At 36.2% G+C, this 23,753-nt stretch overlaps 1 long non-coding RNA gene across 2 annotated transcripts in view; it reads left to right on the forward strand.

Moving 5' to 3' along the window:
• Positions 1-23,753, forward strand: part of LOC110295405 — a 49,616-nt gene that overhangs the window by 16,338 nt on the left and 9,525 nt on the right. Inside the window, exons 2-5 of one of the 2 annotated variants that reach the window (XR_002378059.1) lie at positions 13,632-13,696; positions 22,607-22,679; positions 22,793-22,908; positions 23,033-23,141. This is a non-coding gene — a long non-coding RNA (uncharacterized LOC110295405). The remainder of the gene's footprint in view (positions 1-13,631; positions 13,697-22,606; positions 22,680-22,792; positions 22,909-23,032; positions 23,142-23,753) is intronic. The other variant, XR_002378060.1, reaches the window with a different exon arrangement.

Genomic DNA, 23,753 nt, shown 5'->3' on the forward strand with positions numbered 1-23,753 from the left:
AATTAATTATGCCTTAAGAACATCCAAAACTATTCTTTCATGTTCTTCCTATTATATACTATAAACAATATAAAACTTAGAGCTTTATGTTCTGATATCTACCTTCTGCACCAATACATATACCCCTTGGCCCATCTGCATCCCTGAATATCTAATCTGTCTGTACGGTGAGATAATTTTGTAGTGTATTTGCAATAAACAGTGATTTATAATCTTTTAGTGATTTATTAATTATCAGAAGTTATAGCTCTGTGATTGTTCATACACTTTCACATTGTGCTGAATTTGTCCTTTGGATTATCAATTGATCCTTGTATAATCTATTAAATATTATCTTTTATTTAAAAAAAATGGCAACACTTCTCCTTAGGAAATCTCCAAGTCATCAAGCAATACCAACCAAACCAACCAATCAGCCAACCAACAAAACAAACAAACAAGCACCAACCAGCAAATCACCAAACAAATAAATTTGGTTTGGTTTTTATCTATTTTTTTTTCAAATTCTAAGTGGTTCAACAGTTTATTTCTCTTGAAAACATAAATCAGTGTACAGTTCTTACCTTTAAAAATATTTCTAGAATAAACAAGAAATACATTTCATTTGTCCATTATTAGACCTTTGAGAGGTGAAACTCATTGTTAAGCCCGTGAGACAAAATTTCAGAGACTAAAGACTCAAGGGAGCAAAACCTTTTAATGTTCACTTAGTGGAGAACCCTGCTAATTAAGGCCACATTCTACCATGTCCAGATAGCTCCATTGAGCTTTGTGCAAAATGGATGACTCTGTTTACCAGCAATGCTTCCCCTTCTCTGACCTTCTCTGGGGAGACAGACCACCATCCCCCTCACATCCTCTACCTGGGACCTTTAAGATCAATGTCCTCTTTCCCAATAAGAGCCTGTCTATCAAGTACCTGGGATTCCTGGAATGTCTCTCCATACAATAATGAGGTCACTGGACTTTAAAACTCTAGCCAATGATTTCATTCACTCTGAAAACTCCCTCCAGTTCTCCAGTGCCCGCGCGCCGCGCGCACACACACACACACACACACACACACACACACACACACATCCCTTGGTCACCATGAATAAAGTATATGCACACCAACTGTTTCACTAAAGATAGTTTAAGGGAACTATCTCATTGAGTATCATCTAGGAGAGCTGTAAAAGTAAAATCCTCAGAGAAGGCCTTCCACAGAGAAGTTCCCTGTGTTCCACCTCTCCCCCGTGACCCCCTGCCCACTCATTCCCAGCTGGATTCCCATTCATCCTTGCAGACTGGTGTGCAGCAGTGCCTGAGGAAGGAAATAGAGGACAGAGTACGCAGAACTACAGCTAGTCACTAACAATCATGCCACACACATCATTTATATGGGATACTTGTCTAGAGAGTTTCAGTGAAGAAAATTCAGGCTCTTACTTTAGAGAAAGTCATTAAAACATCCTAACTTATTTCTCTAGAAGAATGAAGAAGTGCACTTACCATAGCATTCTATGTTAGGGAATATTTTAAAATATTGTATATGAATATCTTAATATGCAGAACCAATGATGTTTATGCTATAGACTAAGAGTATATAGAAAATACATTTAATTGAAAAGTATAGTCCATCTGTAAATAAGTAGATATGCATGTAAATATTGAGAAAAATACATGGAGAAATATGCACAAATGCCACAAGAATGGGTAAAGAGAAAATTGTTATTACAATTGGGAGACAAAGGAGAATAATTTTGCTCTTAATATTTCAATTGATAAAATATAATTTATGTGTGTGTCATATAGTGGTGTTCTCCAGTATTAAAAATAATCTTATCCTGAAAGTTCAAAAGGAAAAAAATTAAGATATAGGACATTAAAAGGAGGAATGAACAAAGCAAAACAACAACAACAACAACAACAACAACAAAACCCAGAATGTGCTAAGGGAAAGCGAAACACTCCATCCTGCAGATCAGCTTTTTAAAGTCAGAAGTAAGCAATGCAAAATAGCTTTAGGAAGTCCCTGAAACTGACCAGATTCACTAGTCCTCTCCTTCCCAGGGTATATATAGACAGTATTGTCTGCTGATGTTTGGTTACTCTCAGATAAGCTGAGCACCTTAAAACAGGCTTAGGCTGAGCTGCCTGAAAGAAGCAGAGACCAGAAGTCCTGCCTAGAAGAAACAAAAGAACAGTAGAGATACCTGGAAGAGACATGGGCCAATTGACCTACCAGGCAAGGATACTGTCTAAGATGTTGAGCTGCTGACAGCCTATGCAGTTTTCTCCAGATTGCCAGTTTTTGTGAACTATAATTCATGCTCAGGTAAGATTTGGTGATACCATTGTCTTTGAGTTACATTTTTTTTATTACGTATTTTCCTCAATTACATTTCCAATGCTATCTCAAAAGTCCCCCATACCCTCCCACTTCCCTACCCACCCATTCCCATTCTTTTGGCCCTGGCATTCCCCTGTATTGGGGCATATAAAGTTTGCAAGTCCAATGGGCCTCTCTTTCCAGTGATGGCCGACTAGGCCATCTTTCGATACATATGCAGCTAGAGAAAAGAGTTCCGGGGTACTGGTTAGTTCATCATGTTGTTCCAACTATAGGGTTGCAGATCCCTTTAGCTCCTTGGGCACTTTCTCTAGCTTCTCCATTGGGAGCCCTGTGATCCATCCAATAGCTGACAGTNAGCATCCACTTCTGTGTTTGTTTGGCCCCGGCATAGTTTCACAAGAGAGAGCTATATCTGAGTCCTTTCAGCAAACATTTTACCCTGTAAGTAATCCCTTATTCACATTCCTCTAAGTAACCCCTGTAAAATTTACTGCTTTATTCAGTAGCATTTGATGCTATCCTAGATAGGTCATTCTCCCCCCCCCCCCCCGGTCTGGGGTGATCTGGGATTTGTTTATGTTGCTACAGTAAAAAAAAATCTATCACTCAATAATGTGCTTCTTTGATACATAAAACATTTGAATTAAACATATAGCACTTGTGTAAGAGACACTGGTTTTTGAAATCTGTTATCCACCATGTAAGCCTATAGACTCAGAGGAATAATAGTAAGCATTTTATGACCTATAAGTTATGAAATTATAAGGCATATTTGGAGGGTCATTGTCTCAAAATATTTATATCTAGAGATAGATAGATAGATAGATATAGATATACATAGATACCTTGTCTTTTAAAAAAAGATTTATTTATTTTATATATATGAGCACACTGTCACTATGTTTAGACACATCAGAAAAGTGCATCAGATCCCATTACAGATGGTTGTGAGCTACCATGGTGTTGCTGGGCATTGAACTCAGGATTTCTGGATGAGCAGTCAGGGCTCTTAACTGCTAAGCCATCTTTCTAGCTCTGACTCATAATATTTAGTCAGGGTATTTATGTATTTATTTTTATATCCATTATTTATTTATGTATTTACCTTATAATTCCTTTGCATATATATTATGGCTCCCAATCCTACGTGTCATGGCGTTTGTTTATGGGCAAACATGTTTTCTCTGCATGGTGTATGTTTTTCTTGTGCTTTTCCTTGTCCTACTCCAATTTCTTTGAGTTTGTTTTGCCTTATTTTACTATTATTCTTTAGATGCATGTTTGTTTTCCAATGAATGAAATAAAAAGATTGTAGATTTAAACAGGAGAGGTAATGGGAAGAATTTGACAGGAGCTGGAGGAGGAAACAATAATCAGAATATAACATGAAAATGTCTAATTTTAATAAAAAAAGAAAAAAAAAGAAACAAAAAAATCTATAAGTGAAGACTCCAAAGTACCATAAGTCTTACATTAAATAACCATTTGAATAGAAATAATTCTTACCTTCTCAGCACATTATAATTTAAAAATATTATAATATATATGCAAATCTATGTTTAGTTTTGTGTACAAAATAAAGAGTTCTGGAGTTGGGGATATGGATCCCTTGGTAAAATTCTTTTCAGTCAAGCATGATGATATAATTTGACATTTCTAGCATCCATATAAAAATCCATATGCTCTATAAAACCTAAAATCCTAGCTGGGGAGGTGGAGATAAGAGGATCCCTGGAGCTTGTTCTCCAGCTAGTCTAGCCAATTGGTAAGTTAGGGTCAGTGAAAAAGCTTGTTTCAAAACATAAGATAATAAGTGATGGAAGCAATTGTAGAAGACACCAACATCATCTCCTGTCATCTACATGTGCATATGTGAACACACACACACACACACACACACACACACACACAAACACACAGGAGAACAATTCACAGAAAATAAATCATAAAAACAAACCAACAGCAACATGGAAAAAATCAAGGCTCAGGTAACACTGAGGAAGAAGGGTTGAAAATAATAATCAAGAAATTTGCTGTGAGAGTGTTTTATATGTGTATCAGATGCTACACCTGTCAAGTCTCACCAACATGACTTTCCAAACACGAGCTAAACAAGGATGATATCAATATAGATACTCCAGTGGAGAAAGGAGAGTTCCTCAGACATCAACCCTACATAAAGGCAGCTAAAGGAAGCTGTAGAGATAGTCTTCCTCAGGGAAGAACACATCAACTGTATATCCAATAACCAATGGTTAGCACTGAAAACACACATATAAGTAACATTATACAGACATAGCAGGTCATATTTTGGATATATATGTACCTACATATATTAATATACCAACAACTAATGAAACAGAACCCATAAATTGAAGGAGTACAAAATTAGTAAATGGGATGGTTTAGTGAGATAAAAGAGAATGTCAGTAGGATTAATCATTTTCATTGTTTTCAGCTGCTAGGACAGATACATGGAAACTTAACTTATAATGAGAATGTATACAATCTTGGTGCAAAATAAAGAACACACATATATATCCATTTATGACATATTAACCTATATGAGACCAACACTGAGGTGCTGATGACTAATAAGCTTGGTCCTGCCATGAATGAGGTGTCCACGAATCGTCACTTTTCATATATAGACAAAATACAAATAAGCAAAAGGTAGACATTGATGGCTGGTACCTAGATAGCATTTCATATATTTACAGCTCGACCCATAGTCTGACATGGACTGAGAATCTAGTTTCTACCTAATCACTAATGAATGACAGTTTATAATATTTTGTTTTATTTGACGATTGTGGAAATCAAACCAATAGCTACGAAAAACATGGCAAACATTCTAATCCTAAGCTGTATCTCCAGCACTAATAATACATTAAACTTCCTGATTTGGATGAATATATTAGCTTTCAGGAGAATAGTTGTTAATTCAATAGCCTCATAAGGTTCTTTAAATATTCATGTCTTGGGTGTGGTTCTTTAGGTGTTAATACTTGAATGATTCAACAAATGGTCGTTATGTTGTCTCCTAGCCATGCACTTTTTAGATGAGTAGACTTGTTTCATATTTATTTTCTGAGTTCTTAAGTCTTTCTTTTCATCATTCTTTCAGATAGTATGTTCTTTGAGAGAATAAGCAAGGTCTACTCTTCTATAATTCTTATCCAAAATAAAAACAAGAAAATATAGATAATAAATCAGATTATTTTCAAGTCTAACCTGCTGAACTCAATAGGTATAAACATTGAGGCAAAGGCCTTTAATATCTTTGGTCTTTGATTTGCAATCTATTATAAGAATGTAATGACTTCCAAGGCTCCTATAACATGTGGAGAAACAGTATATTAATATATGAAAATGCTTAACTCAATTTAAAGTGGCTTAAAATATAAAACATACACAGAATAACAAAACAGGCATAGTGTCTTTGTATCACCACTTGAAAATGATAAGCAAAGATTTTATTACTGCTTTTTTTGTGTTCTCATACTTGTTCTGCCTAGAAACCTTTTAAATAGGCTTCTCTGTAAGGTTTATTTTCCTCTTTCTTTTAGATATCCAATGAAATGTCACCTTATCAGGGAGGTGTCCTCCCTCTGACATCCTATATCAATTAGCGACACTCACACAGGCATCTCCAGTCTTTTCTACCATGTGCTATTTTACATTAACAACTGAAGCATTATCAACTGACAGAGGTGTCTAGACTTCTTAAAAATGAATACTCCCTCCCTAATGCACAAGGAAGTTGGATTTAATTAACAGTCCTTTGCATCTCTCACACTTGGAAGTGTGTGACACATGATAGGCACATAGCAAATCTTTACTGGGAGAAAGAACAAACTTAGACACATTGAGGGGGATCTTCGACTTAAAAAAATAATAAACACTAAAACTATCATTTTTTAATGAAAATCACAGATTTTATACAAGCAGTCATCAATCATTTTATGAACTCCATCCATGCTAGAGTATTTGTTTTTATAAGGTTTTACATTTATCAATGAAATAATGAAAATGCACAATTCATGTAAATTTTCTATTAAGTTTATTGACGTGATTCATGCAAAAATATAGCAATGCCTACTGAAAGGAGCTCAGTTAGTTTTCAAGTCGTATCACAATATGTAACAAGTACCCCAAAGATTTGAATATTTAGCCGTCTATGAGCATGAGAGTATCCTTCATTAAGTACCATCAATCTCTATATCAAAATTAGGCAAACTATTTGCCCAATGAATTTGGGTCCTTACACAAAACAATAATAGCAAGGAAGGATTTACTCTCATGTTACCTACTCAGATTCCTTAAAAGTCACACATAGCAGTGATGTGCTTCTGTGTAAGTCTTAGCAAATTGTTTTGTCAACTTCACACAAATTGGAGTTATTATTTTTTTTTTGAAGAGCCTCCTCAGTTGAAAAAAAAAAAACACCTCCATCAGATTTCCATCAGACAAGTCTTTAGGGAATTTTCTTTATAAATAATTGACATAGAAATGCCAGGTCCATGGGGAAGACAGATATTATTATTCCTGGATGGTATAAGAAAGCAAGCTATGCAAGCTATGGAGAACAAGCAGGAAAACTTAGGCTTCAGATGTTTTGTTCAGGTTCTTGCCTTGATTTCTCTCAGTGGATTGTGAACCAGGATATGTAAGCGGAACAAACCTATTTCTCCTCCAAGTTCCTTTTACTTATTGTGTTTTATCCCAGCAATAGAAACCATAGCTAATATAATATATATTCCAAAACCACTTAGGCAACTTTGCTTTTTGTCTCTTAAATTTGCAGGTATTTCAAAAGAGTGATAAAGGGCCACAGAAGAAACATGTAAATTAGATGGCAATTCCAATTGAAATTTCACCATGAATAAGAATTTCTTTAAACTTCTGTGAATTTTCAGAAGACAATTGCTAGTATCACCAATATTGATTAGGTGATAGTGTTAAGAACACTAAGAATTTGAAATGTAAAGTGAAGAAAATATCTAATTTTTTTAAAAAAGAAAAATAAATGGTCTAATATGTAAAGATGAAAAGAAAAAAAGGACACTAAGAATAATGTATTACCAGATACATCAGACAATTTTAATCTACTGAGTTTTGAGTTAAAAAATAAACTTCTGGGCAAAAATATACCATCTCACCAACAAAAGTAGTTGTAACATTTCAACTTAATCTTTATATTAATAAGATCCCAACCTTTCTAAAACTACTTAGTGTAAAGGCAACGATTGAAGTAATGTAAATTGCATAGTCTTGTATTATTTTTTTCCAAAGTGCAATGCATAAGTCCCTCCCAGTGCATCTGCGGTGAATTTCGTAGTATTTGATGGATACAGGAAGCCTTTATCTAAACATGAGTCCAATGAAAGAACCCGCCCCCCAATACCTACATAATATCTACCTAGATAAATGACAAATTGCATAAAGATTATAAAAGTGTTTCTTTAGGAGTTAATCAAAATTTAAAGAGGCCAATGGGTTAACTTCAAACTTAAACTTCAAATCTATTGTACTGTAGAACATAAAACAGACTTGAGTAATGAGAACAATTGACTTGAATTCAATAAAGGAGAAAGGCTGCATTTTCAGCATAACAAGCGAACTCATAACACCATAAGCTTTATGTAATAGTTTTGAGGCACAGATGCTGTGGGGTTTTACATAAAGGAGGATTGAGAAAAGTGAGTGCATTTGGGGGGGTTGTTTATGCTGGATAAAAAGAGATTATATAATCTCTCTATATATCTATATATGAATAGGTCTATATCTATATATCTAGTATAGTTACCTATCAATATATAGGTGTTTAGTGTCTCCCCAACTCCAGTGAGTTTCTGTGGCTAAAGTAAACAGAAAATGTTCCAGAGGAACTTCATTTGTTAGTTTCACAGAAAGAAGAAGGGTTATCTGTGAAAAAAGTGTTTACCTACAACTTTTCAAACCTAAATGTCTATGGGTTAAATAAACCCATGCACTGTGTATCTGAGAATGTAACGTGTTTGCAAACTAAGCAGTTATTTTGGAAGTTGGAGTTTTGTTGTTGTGGCTTGGTTTTTAATGAAAAACATGACTATCAATTTATTAAATAATGTTTTGAATTGCCAACAAAAGATGGAATGTTTCATACTTGTCCTCACACTTAATGGAAGATGGCTTCTGTATTTAATGAAGCAATTGAAAAGGCATAGGCTAGGATGATTTTTACACATATTATTGTTATCACTTTCGCTGATGTATTTTTATAGTATTTTGGGACAGTCACATTCTAATAATGAACTAAATATTACAACACCTTTTCAACTAAGTGTTATCAGATAGTTTCTAAGTAAGGTATGTTGCATGAGAAACTGACAAGGTAATTGACTTTTGGTTTCACTTCTGTGAACAGATACCATGACTCAGGCAACTCTTATAAAGGACAACAATTAATTGGGGTGGCTTACATGTTCAGAGGTTCAGTCCATTATCATATAGATAGGAGCATGACAGTACCCAGGCGGGCCTGATGCAGGAGGAAATGAGAGTTCTACTCTCATTCTGAAGGCAAACAGAAGACTGATTTGCATGCATCTAGGACAAAGATCTTAAAGCCCACACCCACAGAGACACACTTTCTCTAACAAGGCCACACCTACTCCAACAAGCCACACCCCTTAGTAATGCTACTCCTTGGGCCAAGTGTTTTGAAACCACCACATTCCACTCCCTGGCCCCCATAGCTTGTTCAAACACATGAGTGTATGGGGGCCATACTTAGCCATGGCATAAATCAAAATACATTTAATACAATTTCAAAAGTCCCCATAGTCTCTAGGAATCTCAATAATGTTAAAAGTCAAAAAGGTTCAAAGTCTCTTCTGAGATCCATCTAATCACTTAACTGTAATTCCCAAATTAAGACTGGAAACCTAGAAGGCAAACTCCAAACTCCATGTTTCCAAATCAACTGTCAAAGTTTTTGCCCTTCAGATCAACACCTTTCATTCTTGCTGATTGCTTTGACAGATCTGGCACTCAGTAGCAACCAACTTCAATCTCTTGGGCTTCTTCCACTCTCTGTTAGCATCTTTTCTAGATAAGTATCCCATGGAGCTGACATCTCTAACATCTTGGGGTATCCAATGCAACTTCAGATTTATAACTTCTTATTCAAATGTCTGAGATCAACACACAATTTTCTGGGCTCCTCCAAAGGGCTCAGGTCACATCTACAGCTCTATACTCTGCAGCACTATAGGCTCTGGTAAACTCCACTCCACTCTTCCTGCTATTCCTATTGAACATCCCATGGCACTGACATCTCCAATATACTGGGCCCTCAATTACAACTTGGCTTCACCAATAAGCTCTCATAGCCTCCCTCATGGTGTCAAACTTCAACTTCTTTAAATGATACATTCAGTCCTGGGCCATCAATTGCAACTGAGGCTGCATCTTCCCTGTTTTCTCACAATGCCAAGCCTCAGCTGCTCTCCATGATTCCTTCATACCTTCAAAACCAGTACCACTTGGGTGATTCATACACATTACCAAATCCAGCTACAGTAGAAGGTATACACTTGATTCTCTGGAACACAACTTCTTTGTGCTCTCAGAAAACACATCCCAGATTTCACCTCAGTGATGTTGGTCTCTTCTCAACACCACCAATTTCTTAGCTATAGCTAACCAGCATCAATTGTCCCAGTAGTGCCTTCTATTCTTGACTCTAAGGTCAAAGCCACGTGGCTGAAGGTCTGAGTTCAGCTGCCAGCTGAGGCTGGAACATGAGAACCCATACCTATTACTTTATCACCAGTTTTCTGTATCCCAACTCCCTCACAACCTAAGCCTGGCTGTCCTGGAACTTTCTCTATAGATTGAACTTGAACTCAGAGATCTGCATGGCTCTGTCTCCTGAATGCCTCGATTAAAGATTAAAGGTTCGTACTGCCATGCCTGGGCTTAAGCTTTTCTCTACATGGAACTTGCACTATACTAGGTTGCACTTGAACTGAGAGATCTGCTTGTCTATGTCTCCTGGGATTAAATGTGTATACCACCATGCTTGGACCTAAGCTTAGATATATAGGATCTTGTTCCATAGCCACTACTCCCTTAATCTATTTATCTCCTTAAACATAGAATTCAGTTCCATTTCACTTCCTGGTGCTTCATTATTACTTGAACCATACATTGTCTACTTTCCCTTTCTCAGCTTGCTTCTTTTCATTAAAATGTTCTTCATAAGTGTGAACTTTAGTAATCACACAGTAGAACTTATACCAGGCTGTTATGAGACTTCCTTTGTCAAAGCAATTAATATAAATCTCTTCACCTTAGCCCCAGACACACTCTTCAGAAAATGACAAAATCCTTGAAACATTAATAAAAGTTTTGTTTTACTTGAGAAGTGACAGAGGGGATGTAACTAAAAAAGTATCACTCCTTGAGAGGCACTTCATGTCTGGTCATTTTGTTCCAGTGTGCTCCCAGGTAATAATGAATTTCTTATCTCCCCACAGAATAAATATCTTTGATCATGTTATTTTACCACTAAAACTAATTCAAGTAATACAACAAACAATTTAATAATCACAATAGGGTCATAATCTCTGTGACCATTTCTTCTCATCCTATTTCTACTGGTGTGTGTGTGTGTGTGTGTGTGTGTGTGTGTGTGTGTGTGTGTGTGAGAGAGAGAGAGAGAGAGAGAGAGAGAGAGAGAGAGAGAGAGAGANGAGAGAGAGAGAGAGAGAGAGAGAGAGAGAGAGAGAGAGAGAGAGAGAGAAAGAGATCTCATAAAAACTTTTATAGTTTTTCTCTGCTGCTGTTCTTAGGATTATTTGAAATTGACCACAAAACTGGACGATGTGGTGGAGCATGACTGAAAGCCTTTAGCTATAGTTTGAAGTTCTTTGTTTTTGTTTTTGTTTTCAGGTTTACAAGTAAAATGAAAACTCTTTGTAACCATATATTTTTTTTTTGGTTCAAAAACTCTGCAGACATTCAGCATGATAATAAGGCAAAGTAAATAGTTTTCTGATGGTATGATTTTTATATTTTTTCTTATATATGAGTTTTTAAATGCCTAATTGTTTTTGCAAAACTTTGGATTTTTATCATTCCAGGATAACTCTGAGATAATACATTTGAGAACCTTATGGGTGATTAACTCAGGCAATAGTCAGGGTGTACAATAATAGTTTTTGAGATGTCACTTGCATTCTTTGCTCATGCACTGATATGGTTTCATCTGGGCATGGCTCCAGGATGTATCACTACGTTCCTGTTGGCGGTTTGCTAGTTGAAACAATTCACTCACCTTGTGAAAACATCTTCAACATCTTTCCACATGAAAATTTGAAAATTAGTTTTATAGAAATGACTATTATAAATATGAACAAAAGTATAAATAATCATTATTGGTTGAGAATCACTTGCAATCAATAGTCTGAAAACAACTTTTGAGATCAGGTGAATGTATTCTTGAATTTTTAAAATAAGGTCAAGTTTTAGAAATGGTGACTTTATGGAAAATTTCGTGTAGAAAATAAGCGAATTTTCTTATTTCTTACTTATGATTTTTTTAATTTACATAAGGCTTTCTTATGTGATATTAGATAATATTTTATATTATTTTCCTAGAAGATTTTTGTTCATTTTATTTTTTATTGAAAATACATTTTCTCTCACATAGTACATCCTGGTTATGGCCTTTCCTTACTCTACTCCTCCCAGTTCCTCTGCACCCTGTCTCCCATCTGAATCCACTCCCTTTCTGTCTTTTATTGGAAAACAAACAGGATTCTATGGAATAATAATAACATCAAAATACACTATAATAAGACAACCCAAAAACTATGAGATAGGTATTTGACAAGACAAGCAAACAGAAGGAAGTTATTCTTCAGTCTGCTGGTCCAACTCGGAAGTAGAAACCACTGGGTTTTCTTTTGTTATATTATATACTCTTTTCCTAGAATATTTTTAAAGAAGTGATGAAATTTGAGCATTAGAAATGTATAGGTGGACGCTATTTGTAGCAGCACTGAAGAAGTAGGATAATCTCTGTGAGGTTGAGGCTGGCCTTATCTCCATGTCCTCCCCAAGAAAGCCTAGGCTACATAGTTAGATCCTTTCTTTAAAAAATGTACAGGTGGAAATGAACTTATAGACATCTTCATTTTAATTGAGTAAAAATTTTGTTTTCATTTTTAGTAAAAATGACTTAAAATGTTATATCCAGAGCAATGATTATATATAATGATTATATATACACACACACACATATATATATATATGTTTGGTAGCTTCCAAACACACCTACAGTAATTTCCCCGAGCTTCCTATAACTACCTCATTACAAAGTGACTTAGTGCTTATACCTTTCATCAGAAAGTAGATAGAGAGTATTCTCATCCATCACTTATAATAATGAATGTGTATAAGTCTGGGAAGTTCAGAGAACAACAAAAAAAGTTCTCTCACAAGTTTGGAAGGCAGAGTCTGAGCTCTCTGAGGCTGTGGCATGGAAGCATTGAGGCATGGACCTGTGAGGCATGACCTTCTCTTGCCTCTTCAAGCTCAAGTGATCCTTATTCCTCCAACTCCTGCCTGTGTCTTTACATGATTCTTCTGTCTCTCTGTTTTCTGTGTTATAAAGGGCACATGCCTTTGCCTCTGATGCCTGCCTGAGGATCTCTAGAGTAGTCTCATGGTAAGATTTAACTGTATCTGCAAAAATCCCTTTTTGATGCATGCCAAAATTCACAGGACTTTCATTTTAGAATATAACAATATATTTGTAAAAGTTATTATTCAGTCCACTGGTTTGACTCTTAAGTCTAGACTGACAGTACGAAGATCAGCAGCTTATGGGGCAATGAGCTCACATGGTATCTATATCTGGCTTGTGTCCTTATTTTCCACTATAAAACATGCTTTATAGTCTAAGTGATAGTGAGCTTTGTGTTATAGATTGTAAATAAAAGTACAATTAGCATCTGTTTTATTGTAAATTGCATGTTAATTTTTGCTATAGTGACTTCCAAGATGAATGGTAAAATTATCATATACTTTATTTTAGTATGTTTTCCTAAGACTTCACTGTCTTATAAAGAGACATCTAGGTTGTATATGCCTATTGGGTAACAAATATCTGATATATGTATCATCATTTATCACCTGCAAATTATTTCTCTTTATTTCTCTTTTTATAGTTGATAACTGATTCTGAGGATTCTAAGGACCACTTTGAGTTTGGCTTAACTATGCAATATTTGTGTTGTAGGCTATTCTTGCAACTGTGGATTTGAAGGATTTATGAAGACTCACTGAGATGTCCTTTCAAGTATAGTAAGTTCCTACTTGTTCTCAGGCATTTGCTGTGAAAGGTTCCAGTTTAGTTAGCTTCTTTCTCCTTTTTAACGTCTCTTTTTCTTCATGAGGAAAAGCGGGGTCTTCTAGCTATTGGATCTCAGGGAAATTTTCTAAAGAATTAACTCAATTACAGGAGGACTTTGGGTCCATAATAGGTGAAATATTGTTTCAAATTGATCCCTATCTCCTTGGACAGCAATGTATGGTTAGTTAATATAAATCGCACTTTTATGTTTAAGGTAATTCCTACTTCTCTAAACTTCCCAAGTTGGGGTGAACCTAGAGTTTCACCCTAAACTATTTTTCTTCCATTTAGTGGAACTATAATATGCATATTTTAATCAATGCTCATTGGTTAAAAGTTGATTCTACTTTGCCTGGTTCATTTGAGTGAGCTTATTTACAGTTCCATTTTCTTATTTTTACACTTTTAACTTTTTATCTGTGGTTCCAGTTGAAAATACAAATTCATAATAGAAAGAAAATAAATTGCACAATCTTTTCTGTGTTTGTATAAAACATAGAGTGCCTAATGATTTGTTTACAGACAATTTAAGAACACTCAATTGTCAATGGGTTCTGATCTGATGATATATGGAAAAGGTATGTGGGTGTGTATGGGTATACCCATGAGTCTGTATAGTTATTCATGGGAATGTGTGCTTCATATGGATAAACAAAACATAGTTTGGTGGCATTATGCTCATGGTTTCAAGATCATGTTAATCATATACCAAAGTAGCACTGATTGTGACAACAAATGAAATATATTAATTCATTATGATTTGATTAAGACTGCTGATATCTATACCATCATGATTATTTAAGAGCATAAAATTACTCTAGGCTTTGATATAAATGAATTCATGTGAGAATTAAAAGTAACATAAAACCATGCCAGGAACATATTATGTATAGTGTGCTTGCTGAATTTTATATGCAAAGCACCCAAAAGTGGCTTTCATGAGGCCTTTAAGTACAACTGATATTTCCTGAACATCATAAAGATTTTATGACCTTGTTTTTCTAGAATATATTCTTTTGAGTAACTACACTTTGAGGATACCTGCTGTGGTTCAATGATACTGTGGTCTTTATAGGGTTCATGGCAAGATAGATAGAAATCACAGATTCAATTGAGGTTTAGAGTCTACTGTAATGGTATAAAGACTCCAAACCTAGAAGTAAGATACATGGAGGAGAACCTAAAGACAAGGGATGCTATAGGACAGCTACAATAGTATCACAAAGGCTATTTCCTAGAAACAACATTTAGATATTGAGCATGAGGTTAATCTGTCTTTGAGAGTCACATGGATTTGGCCCAAGTATTACCTTTGCATTCTTGGGACTGTAAGTTATTGTTGGAGTCGTTCCAAACATAGCTGTTAGATTCTTCTTAAACTTGTAAGACATCACCAGAAACTTGACAACTTCTGGTAACACAAACTCATGATTTTATTCTTTTGGAATTCAATGTCTCGCAGAGTTTTGGAGATTGTCAGTTAGGTGGTCATGATTGGTTCAGATCTAGTATCTGTTTTAGAGATCTAAGCTGAACTTAGTCACCAGTGCATATATTGGTCTCAAGATAACTTAGTACCACAGCCCATGTTTTCCTTCTGTGCCTGTGTTTCTTACTAGGAATAGCATCTACAATGAACCAGAATAGCATATAGAAAATCTGCCATCTTTTAAATGTGTGAGTAAATAATCTTTCAAGAATGGCAGANAAAGAGAGAGAGAGAGAGAGAGAGAGAGAGAGAGAGAGAGAGAGAGAGAGAGAGAGAGAGATTGGAGAGAGAAAGAGGGAACTAGATTCTCGATGACATCATTTAACCACTGGGTGAAGACTGGAACTGACTTCTTAATGATTGAGATGACAAATGTTTCTCTCATTCAATCTTCTTTATTTAATATTCTGAAATGGTTTTTAAAACAGAAGAAATGCTACAAATGTCTACCTAAACAGTCCAAAAATGCACTACAGAAAATGCATATGTATGATAATTAGAAAATCCATTAATCACATGAAATATGATAAATTATACATAATTATGGCCTATAATATTATTAAATTCAGAAAAATCAATATATAAATTATTAATATATTTTGTGATTCACAATTTCTATCACCCAAGATAACAAGACTTTTTCAAGGATTTTTATCCTCCCATTTTGACAGCAAAATAGCAATTCTTGTTTTTGCTTGCATTAATTTAGTAACAGACATTGAATTTAGTTTCCTCAGATAGAGCTGTTGTTATTTCCACACATATTTTTATGGTTATTACTTATAATGTTAAATGGCAACAAGACAACTTTGATTGTCCTTTGCTCCACTGCTCTTACTCACCCTGTCTGACTCACCCCAGTCACTTCTGTCTCCCGCTTCCAACTACTTCTCTGCCCATACTGTGTTGTCCCCTTCTCCCAGTTCTAATTCTAAAAGAAAGCATGGAATGCTTGTCTAATGGGATCTGATTTATTCACTTAAAATGAAGCCGAGGTGGGTATATTTCACTGCCGATTACTTCATTTTTTTTCTTTATAGTGAAACAATAGTGTGCTGATATTTATTATTATTTGTCTGCTGCTATGTTCCTAGGCAGATTCCATAATCAGATGATGACAGGTCAGAGCCTGTTAGGTGAACATGTGCAATGCACTGAGCTGCACCTCTTGTCACAGACAGCGGAGTTTCTGAGAAGTTTCAAGGACAGATTGTGCTCTCACTGCTTAGAAACTAATGATGGGAACCCAGCAGAGCATGGTGCATTAAACCCATTCCCATGAAGAAAGCACACAAGACTGTTGAGTTGTTTGCAAACTACATCTGGCAAATTCTGCAAACTGGAATGTAAAAGTGCAGTTCAGTGACTTGCAGCTTCTTGTCCTCTGGCAGGAGCAATGTCACTCACATAATCACCCAAATAACACACTAAGGGTTATAAAGTAAGACTTGATCCTTACAGTGACTTATTGCATGTATGCATATATATGTGTGTATGTTTATATATGTATTTATGTATTTTATATTTATATATGTAAATTTATAGATATGTAAGATTTTATATATATGTAAACCTTATATATCTTAGACTTATATATATATGATATATGTATAATATATAGTCATATGCATGGATATATACATACATATTTTTATGTGCCTTATCTCATTAATCTTTCCTGGAGTTTTCTACTTTTGTGTTATGTAAAGGAAAACTTTGCTCAGTACATGAATAAATGTATGCAATTTACTTCTAGGTCCTTTATGGGATTTTAGTAAAAGTTCAATTTACTTTTAAAATAAAGTTAAAGTAAAAACATCTATATTTTATTTGAATTTTTTTTATTTTTGATTTTAAGGCTTTTTTAAAAAGAGAAGTAGTTATGCAAAAATCCATTCTTTTACCCCTGGACAGGAAATGCCTAGTCACCAACTCTCTGTTATTTCTCTTTCCTTGTTTCTGTTTGTCTGTCTGTCTGTCTCTCTCTCTCTCTGTCTCTCTGTCTCTCTGTCTCTGTCACTGTCTCTCTCTCTCTATATATATATATATATTGACACAGACAAATAGAAACACACACAGGCATGCACGCACATGCACTACACACACACACACACACACACACACACACACAATGTAAACAGTAGAGAAGTACAACCTCCTGTAGCTAACACTCATCTAGAGCCTCTTACAACAAAATCAACACCTTATTAGGTTACCATGACAATACTGAGAATTGTGCATCCTGTGTTTTTGCTTTACCAACGATGAATTGAACCATGCAAGGCCGTTCCACGTGGAAACAAAATGGCCATATTTCCCCCTCAGCTTGCTGACTCCTAACCTTGTATTTAAAAGTGCCCCATCCTCCAGAATGACTCCACTCTTTTTAGAGCCAGTTCCTTGTACAGTATCAACTTAAGGGAATTTAAACATAAAACAAAGGTAACTTCTTCAAGATAAACATTGATATTCACAAGTATGTGTTGAATCTTCCTCCCTCTAGTAGATAGTAGGAACACTGTATGTATGTTTTGTGATGTATACATCTCATTTTAATTTTGTGCCTTTACAAATACTTGACACTATTGAAACAAATACTTTTCATAGCATTTGTTCTATTGGTGTGAAGAGACACCATGACCAAGAAAATCGTATACAAGAAAGCATTTAATTTGGGACTTGCTTACAGTTTCTAAGGTTTTCTCCATTATCATGGCAGGAAGCATGGCAGCATGAAGGTAGACATAGTGCTGGAGAAGTGGTTGAGTGTTTGCATCCTAATCCACAGGCAGTAGGAAAAGAGACTGGTCCTGGCATGGGCTTTTAAAACTCAAAGTCCACCTCCAGTGACACCCTTTCTTCAACAAAGCCATGATGATGAATCTTTCTAATTTTTTCAAAGAGTTCTACTCCCTGGTGATTCAGCATTCAGATGTTAGAGCCTGTGGGGGCCATTCCCATTCAAAGCACCATAGTTGGCATTATGTGGAAATGGAAGGATCCAGCCTGGCAGTTTGACACTTACCACCAGGGAAACAGTGTCTGGAACAGGATACTTCTCTGACAATCAGATTGCAATATGACTAGGTTTGAAATATAATCCCCAAGCCTTTGGCACAACATTCTTTCTAAAATGATTGTTTTTATTTATTTTTTAAACATTGTTTTTGTAATAAAATATTTTCTAAATAGAAAGAGAAAATAAAATATTTGTATTTTTATTATAGATTGTCTATGCACAAACATATGCACTGTGACTAAGGGAACCTTTTGCTGTATTGTCTGTCTGAGCTTGTATTTTTACTTGTAAAATAGTGCTAGTGCATTTACAAGTTTCAGTACTTTTCTCTATTTTCTTGGGGGTATGTGCCTTAGATCGTTTTCTGTTGGTGTAATGAAATACAACAGACTGGGCAAACCACAACCTTTCAAAGTTTACATGGCTCATCTTCCCGGGGCCTGGCTGTTTAAGAGCAAGTTATGTGAGTTCCTTTGTGATTGGGTTACCTCACTCAGGATGATGCTCTCCAGGTCCATCCATTTGCCTAGGAATTTCATAAATTCATTCTTTTTAATAGCTGAGTAGTACTCCATTGTGTAAATGTACCACATTTTCTGTATCCATTCCTCTGTTGAGGGGCATCTGGGTTCTTTCCAGCTTCTGGCTATTATAAATAAGGCTGCTATGAACATAGTGGAGCATGTGTCCTTCTTACTGGTTGGAACATCTTCTGGATATATGCCCAGAAGAGGTATTTCGGGATCCTCCAGTAGTACTATGTCCAATTTTCTGAGGAACCGCCAGACTGATTTCCAGAGTGGTTGTAAAAGCTTGCAATCCCACCAACAATGGAGGAGTTTTCCTCTTTCTCCACATCCAAGCCAGCATCTGCTGTCACCTGAATTTTTGATCTTAGCCATTCTGACTGGTGTGAGGTGGAATCTCAGGGCTGTTTTGATTTGCATTTCCCTGATGATTAAGGATGTTGAACATTTTTTCAGGTGCTTCTCTGCCATTCGGTATTCCACAAAGGAATTCACACAATATGTACTCACTGATAAGTGGATATTAGCCCAGAAACTTAGAATACCCAAGATATAAGATACAATTTGCTAAACGCATGAAACTCAAGAAGAACGAAGACCAAAGTGTGGACACTTTGCCCCTTCTTAGCATTGGGAACAAAACACCCATGGAAGGAGTTACAGAGACAAAGTTTGGAGCTGTGACAAAAGGATGGACCATCTAGAGACTGCCATATCCGGGGATCCATCCCATAATCAGCTTCCAAACGCTGACACCATTGCATATACTAGCACGATTTTGCTGAAAGGACCCAGATATAACTGTCTCTTGTGAGACTATGCCGGTGGCTAGCACACACAGACGTGGATGCTCACAGCCAGCTATTGGATGGATCACAGGGCTCCCAATGGAGGAGCTAGAGAAAGTACCCAAGGAGCTAAAGGGATCTGCAACCCTATAGGTGGAACAACATTATGAACTAACCAGTACCCTGGAGCTCTTGACTCTAGGTGCATATGTATCAAAAGATGGCCTAGTCGGTCATCACTGGAAAGAGAGGCCCATTGGACTTGGAAACTTTATATGCCTCAGTACAGGGGAATGACAGGGCCAAAAAAGTGGGAGTGGGTGGGTAGGGGAATCGGGGGGAGGGCATGGGGGACTTTTGGGATAGCATTGGAAATGTAAATGAGGAAAATACCTAATAAAAATATTAAAAAAAAAAACAGTATGTTCTGGAATCTGGTGAAAATATAACTAGGATGCACACTGACAGTGAGGCAAGTCAACACATACACGTGAAACTGATAAACAAGCAAACTAACAACAACAACAACAAAACAAGCTGCACTCAGCCTTCCTATTAGGAGGCCATCCCCACAGTAACTAGTAGATGCATGTGATCCCTACTTCTACCTCCTTTAGCAACACATTTCATTTATCCATCGATGAGGGCAGAGCCTTCCAAACTAATCATATTTTAAATATCTCACCTCAGAATGGTTAAAATTGCAATAAAATTTCAACATAAATTTTGTAGGATGATTTATTTTTTTCTGTTCATTGTATACTTTTAGTTTATTTGTTTATTTTTTTTAATTTTTCTTTAATCTTTTATTATAGCCCAGACTTTATTCCCCTCCCGATCCACCCTCTGACTGTTTCACATCTCACACCTCCTATCCCATTTCCAAGAGGATGCCCTCACCCCCATTTACACCCCACCAGGTTTCCCAACTCCCTAGGACCTCCAGTCTCTCAAGGGTTAGGTACATCTTCTCTGACTGAGTCCATAGCTGGCACTCCTCAGCTGTATATGTGCTGGGGGCTTCATATCATCTGGTGTATGCTGCCTGGTTGGTGGCTCAGTGTCTGAGAGATACCAGGGATCCAGGTTAGTTGTGACTGCTGGTCTTTCTGTAGGGTCACCCTCCTTCTCAGCTTCTTCTAGCTTTTCCCTAACTCAACCACTGGGTCACAAGCTTCTGTCCATTGATTGGTTGTAAATATACACTTACTCTTTCAACTGCTTGATGGACCTTTCAGAGGACAGTCATGATAGGCCACTGTTTGTAAGCACACCATAGCATCAGTAATAGTGTCAGGCCTTGGGTCCTCTCCCTGAGCTGGATCCCAATTTGTCCCTGACACTGCACATCCTTTTTCTCAGGCTCTTCTCTATTTTTGTTCTTGCACTTCTTTCAGACAGGAACAATTCTGGTCAGAGTCTTAACTATGATATGGCAACCCTTCCACATGATGCTCTGTCTTTCTTCTGGAAGAGGACTATATAAGTTCCTTCTTCCTGCCGTAGGACATTTCATTTAAGGTTCCTTCATTTGAGTCCTGAGAGTCTCTCAAGCTAAGTGTTCTGTTTCTATGATGTTGCTATAATAAAACATTCTTTCCAAATGTGATGTGGCAAGGAAAGGACTTATTGGAGTCCCAATCCAGGTTTCTATAGAAGTCAGGAGAAAATCTTAAGACAAGAATTTTTGGGCAGAATCCACATAGGAACTGATTGCTGGCTTGCTCTCTGGATGATCTAGATGCTCTTAGCTAGATTTTGTTCTTTCAATACATATTCCAGGACCACACAGCTAGGAAATGGAACCCCAAAGTGGGATGAGCTCTTCCTATCAATTGACAGTCAAGACAACAAGACAACCCCTCACAACCCCTCACAAACATGCCCACCCACCTACTCACATGATAAACACAATTATTCAGTTGGTACTGATTTATTTTCTTCATGTGATTATAGAATGTGTGAAGTTGACTGTAAATACTAACTAGAAAAGATTGGCAAACAGGAAGTGAATACTAACTGAACTAACTTAATTATGCATAGTCTGGCAAATCATTATACCTCTGTAGATGTTAGAATTTCAAAAAAGAAAGAAATTATTTTTCCTGGCTATACGTCTCATGCTACATTCCCACAAATAACTATCCAATGGCTACTGCCTCCAGTCATTCACAAAAATGCTACTGACTCCAGTTTTTTACTAGCTAATACCAGATATTAGATTGGTAGCTTCATTGAGGATGCAAATTCTATAGCATTTAAAAACTCTGGGCTTAAATGGATCACTGAGGTGCTATTCCACACTTACTAGCATCTTTCACCCAGTCTTTCTTTTGTACCTCATTCTTCTACATCAACTGGAATACAATCTCACTGTAAACAGAGCAAAGATGTAGGCCATTTCATCTATGGTATACTTTCCTTGAGCCTTTGATCTACAACTTGAGTAGAAGGAAGAAAAACCACATCTCATACATGGAGATGAAATGGAAAAAATTTGGCTCCTCTGAATGAAATATCCATCCCTCCAAGAGATGCAACTGTGGGCCTTTAATTGTTATTTTTTATAGCCAACATTACATGAGAACAATGTGTGCATTGGTAATTGGTGTGTGGGAAATGGAATGTCTTCTTGCTTACTGAGGAGCTCAATGGCCAATTTCAGGTAAACAGGACTGAACTGAACACTAACACAACCTAGTTACACTTTTAATTAAATGACATGGTACAACAAAGTTACACAATTAGACTGTGATATGCCTAGGCTGAAAATCCAATTTCCAGGAACTTGGTACAATAGTCTTTTGAAAACACTCTAAGAACTCTCTAAAGTGTTTTTATATGAAACAAAGAAAAAAAAGAATACTTATAAATAAATGTGCAAAATTATTACTCTGTTATGATGTACATATACTCATATGCACATTTCCATTACATTCAATGATCACTTTTGAGCATAAACTAGACTTGATACTTTTAAGTATTCTTTTGAAAATGCAAACAAACTCGTCTTTACCTTTGTATATTTTTGTGCTAAGGAGAAAGCATCCTTTGCTGCAAGTGACAGTCAACACTTTTTCAATTGTGCCAAAGAACTGAATCTAAGAGAAGGTAAGAAAAGGAAGGTTGTGCTGATTAGATGGTTTTCTTTAGTGCTAAAGCACATTTGTAATTTGATAAATGTAATCTGTTGACCTTACCGTCCTTGTTTACTGTGGTTTCAGCATCACAAAACCCACACAGTTACCATGAAGATCAGTCCTGATTGTGGTCTTTCCATGCCTCCCAGTGGCCTCTGAGAAATGCCAGTCCTGATTTAAATTGCCATCACAAGACTAATGTTAGTAGACTCACTGCTCTAGCTTTCACTGCTGCTCTGAAGTGGAGCTTCCTCCTATCTGAAATTTAGACTCAGAATTTACTACTTAAAACTTAGCCTGTTAAAACATGTTTTCTGTTCACAGCACAGATGCAAACACAATGAAGAGCTGATCTAGTGGAAGGATTCAGATAGATTTCTCCTCCATGAACTTGAAATAAATGATATTCAACATTTGTACAGATATCTCAAAGGTAAGTGAATAAAATAGATGTCTTTGGTAAAGTTACTACTGTTCACTTAGAAAGATTTATTTTTCCTTATTCACTAACCCGAAATCTCAAAAGACATTGAGTTAAGGAATATTTCAGCAAATTGATAGGTTAGTCCACATCAAGAGATATCTTGATAATTATCTCCTGACTTGTGTGCTGTTTAAAAATCTTTTGTAAAATACTTTCTACTTTATACCATAATTTTGCTATTTTCATGAATTATAATCAGCTATGCAAACCCAAAAGGGTCATGACCTATGGGCTGAGATCCACTACTCTAGAACTTGGTTGATACCCTTTCCTTCTTCTTTTCTTCCCCCTACATGTCTTTTTTTTCTAAAACTGTCTTCTAGGTATATTTTTTGAAGATTTATTTATTTTATGTATTTTATGTATTTTATGTCTATGAGTGTTCTGTCTGCATGCATGTCTGCATGCCAGAATAGGGCACTGGATCCCACTCTCGATGGTTGTGAGGCACCATGTGTTTGCTGAAAATAAAACTCAGGACATCCAGAAGAGCACCCAGTGATTTTAACCTCTAAGATATCTTTCCATTCCTCTTCCTCCTCATCCTCGTTATTATTGTCA

The sequence above is a fragment of the Mus caroli genome, chromosome 5, assembly GCF_900094665.2.
Source record: "Mus caroli chromosome 5, CAROLI_EIJ_v1.1, whole genome shotgun sequence".
NCBI classification, from domain to species: Eukaryota; Metazoa; Chordata; class Mammalia; order Rodentia; family Muridae; genus Mus; species Mus caroli.